Source organism: Schistocerca nitens, chromosome 5 (genome assembly GCF_023898315.1).
Source record: "Schistocerca nitens isolate TAMUIC-IGC-003100 chromosome 5, iqSchNite1.1, whole genome shotgun sequence".
Lineage (NCBI taxonomy): Eukaryota > Metazoa > Arthropoda > Insecta > Orthoptera > Acrididae > Schistocerca > Schistocerca nitens.
This window is the reverse complement of record NC_064618.1, coordinates 168,325,412-168,329,189: the sequence shown is the minus strand read 5'-3', so window position 1 is coordinate 168,329,189 and position 3,778 is coordinate 168,325,412. Positions and strand designations below refer to the sequence as shown.

At 41.1% G+C, this 3,778-nt stretch overlaps 1 non-coding gene across 1 annotated transcript; it reads left to right on the top strand.

Annotated features, from left to right (window-relative positions):
- The first annotated feature begins 1,471 nt into the window (after window positions 1–1,471).
- On the top strand, window positions 1,472–1,543 carry Trnae-cuc (transfer RNA glutamic acid (anticodon CUC)). Its single transcript has one exon. It is a non-coding gene; the product is annotated as a tRNA-Glu (tRNA).
- The last annotated feature ends 2,235 nt before the right edge of the window (window positions 1,544–3,778 follow it).

The following is a 3,778-nucleotide window of genomic DNA, read 5'->3' as shown; positions in this document are numbered from 1 at the left end:
ATTTATTTATTGTTCCGTGGGACAAAATTAAGAAGTCTCCATGGTCATGGAACGAGTCAATATATGAAATTATAACACGATAGAAGAAACAGATAAAATGAAATACAAGAAACGTATCCAGGAGACAATTCGTAAGTTTAAACAAAGAAAATCAACAATGTAACACTGGAATTTGCTTAATTTTTCAGGTCTTCCAGGAGCTCCTCGACAGAATAGAAGGAGTGAGCCATTAGGAAACTCTTCAGTTTAGACTTAAAAGTGTTTGGGCTACTGCTAAGATTTTTGAGTTCTTGTGGTAGCTTATTGAAAATGGATGCAGCAGAATAGTGCACTCCTTTCTGCACAAGAGGCAAGGAAGTACATTCCACATGCTGATTTGATTTCTGCCTAGTTTTAACTGAGTGAAAGCTGCTAACTCTTGGGAATAAGCTAATATTGCTAACAACAAACGACATTAAAGAAAATATATACTGTGATGGCAATGTCAGAATTCCCAGACTATTGAATAGGGGTCGACAGGAGGTTCTCGAACTTACACCACATATAGCTCGAACAGCCCGTTTTTGAGCCCCTTTTTGAATCAGAAGAATTACCCCAAAAAATAATACCATATGACATAAGCGTATGAAAATATGCGAAGTAGACTACTTTTCGTGTTGAACTGTCACTTATTTCAGGTACTGCTCAAATGGTAAATAAAGCAGCATATAGTTTCTGAACAAGATCCTGAACATGGGCTTTCCACAACAGCTTACTATCTATCCGAACGCCTAGGAACTTGAACTGTTCTGTCTCGCTTATAATATGCCCATTCTGTTTGATCAAAATATCAGTTCCTGTTGAATTGTGAGTTAGAAACTGTAAAAACTGAGTCTTACTGTGATTTAGCATCAAATTATTTTCCACAAGCCACGAACTTATTTCATGAACTACATTATTTGATAATGTTTCAATATTACACACAAGATCCTTCACTACCAAGCTCGTGTCATCAGCAAATAGAAATATTTTTGAATCACCTGTAATACTAGAAGGCATATCATCTATATAAATAAGAAAGAGCAGTGGCCCCAGCACCGACCCTTGAGGAACGCCTCACTTAACAGTGCCCCATTGGGACTGAACATCACTACCACTCTCAATATTGCGGAGAATTACCTTCTGCTTTCTGTTCTTAAAGTAAGAGGCGAACCAATTGTAAGTTACTCCCCTTACTCCATAATGGTCCAACTTCTGCAGTAATATTTTGTGGTCAACATAGTCAAAAGCCTTCGTTAAATCAAAGAAAACACCTAGCGTTTTGTCGTCAGTTACCGTGGAGAAATGGAAACGTGTTGCCTAGTCGGATGAATCAAGTTTCTTGTCACACCACGTATGCCGTTCTACAAAGTGGAAACGTTAATTTTTGCAGTTGTCGCCAAGTATCGGGTGGACGCTTGCTGTGTTCCCTGGAGGAGCGCTTGTGTCGTTATCCGGTGTGGTCTAGTGACTAGGATACCTGGCTCTCATCCAGGAGGCCCGGGTTCGATTCCCGGTACCGGAAATGCGCGTTTTTTGCTCCTCTTATGCGACTTGTCCCGCCTTAGCTTAACCGTGTCTTGAACGTCATCTACCTGAACCGCTGCTCGAGACGTGCACCACACCACTGACGCAGGCCCGTGGTGCGTTCACCTGGGCTTCTATATGAACAGTTTTAGTACTGGAAGGCATCAAGACAGCAGTGGACTAAGTGAGCATTATTACTGACAACCTGCATCTGCCGGACGGAGTGGCCGAGCGGTTCTAGGCGCTACAGTCTGGAACCGCGCGACCGCTACTGTCGCAGGTTCAAATCCTGCCTCGGGCATGGGTGTGTGTGATGTCCTTAGGTTAGTCAGGGTTAAGTAGTTCTAAGTTCTAGGGGACTGATGATCTCAGATGTCCCATAGCGCTCGGAGCCAACCTGCATTCCTTAATGCTTGATGTCTTCCTAGTCGGCAACGGCGTCTTCCAGCGGCATACATGTCCGAGTCACGAGACCATAATCGTGCTACAGTAGTTTGAAGAGCAGTTAGTGAACTCACGTTCATGTTGTGACCATCAAATTCACCTGATCGGAATCCGACGGATCACATCTACGACACTGTCAGCCACCAGCTCCGCGCCCACAGATCACCGACCCATAATTTACGGGCAGTGCATAATCTGTGCGTAGATATCTGATGCCACATACATCGGAGGACATGCGAATCCATGCCACGGAGAATCGCTGCTGTATTTCGTTCCAAAGGTGGACCGCCACGGTAATAAGCAACGGCTCACAATATTTGGGCTCATCAATATATTTCCCGGAAACCAATCATTATATCTCATTCAAAATCACAAACAGCCTGATATTAAACCTTTTGAGGTCGACGAAGCTAACTGATGCTGTATTTTATATTTCCGTGTCTTGTAACTGCTGCTCATTTCCAGAGCATGGCGTAACACATTTCTTGTCACACAAGAAAAGGAAAAAGGAAGATTAGCGATGAACGTCGCGTCATCAGAGACGGAACACAACCTCGGAAAGGGGAAATGACAGGAAAGAAATCGGCCGCCGCGCTCTTTGAAACGACCCATCAAGGCATTGACCTTAAAGAGTTTACAGAAATCGCGGTCAGTCGGAGATTTAAACTGCCGCCCTTCCAAATACGTGTGCTTTTTTAAACGAAGGATTGGGTACAAATCTTCTAGAGTGGCCTTGCCAGCACCTGCGTTTATTGATATAAAACTCTCGTCACCACTGGGATCTCAAATATATCGTGTTCAGCTGAAAATGCAATCACTGCAGTTGTCGCTCTCGATGTTCATTTCCGAACCTTGTAGTGTAAAAAGTTAATGGTGAGCTCTTCCATTATCAATTACCATTCTCAACAGCTGTACGTATACATGTGTGTACGAGGCACAGAGGTGACTTTGTTTTCTTCTTACTTCGTCTCACAAGGTGCTAACCACTGCGTAATTTAACAAATGTGAATTACAGGGACCTTTGCTCGGTAGTAGATTACGATACCTATTCTGACTGACGAAATCTGCTTGTCCATTCTTTATACATCTGTGTTTCATCTAAAATGGGAAATCTGATGCTCGGAAAGTGAGCCTATGGTAACATTTATTTAAACTTCATTCTTTTCCATGCTTTCTGTAATATTTCGGATACCATTTCTATTTTTGAGTCTAAGCAAATTAATTATACTATAAATTACATTTTTATGTGACCGTAATTGTCATATTTAACGTTATGCAGTATCTCGTTACAAAATTTTCTAAGAACATTTATTGTCCGTAAAATTAAGAACTGACATAATTTTTCATAAAAACAAGTAAAATGGAAGAAAGTACAAGACATTTGTTATTTTAGCGACGTGATATACTTGGTAAACTTTAAAAATCTCCATTTCAAATTATGTTCAATAATATATAATTATTTGACTTTTGCTTATGCCAAGACTCATGTTTTCTTGCTAACGTTTCACTAAAATATGTCTCAAAATTACTGTGATTAACTATCGGTTCTTGAACAAGCTAGAACTCCAAGCCAAAATATATCATTGCGCCACGTGCCGTAAGTAGGAGAGTCTTTGTTTAGCTTTCTTGCAAGAAAGTCTTTGTGCTGGTCTCAGGGAGAGCAGGCTTTTCCTTGACATTTTTTTTAAATGAGCTCAGTAGTATATTTGGACTGGGCACTCTGAATTAAGACTGCATCATCTACATTAGTTTCATACAAGCTTGTGACTTTTAATTGAAAACGTATCTG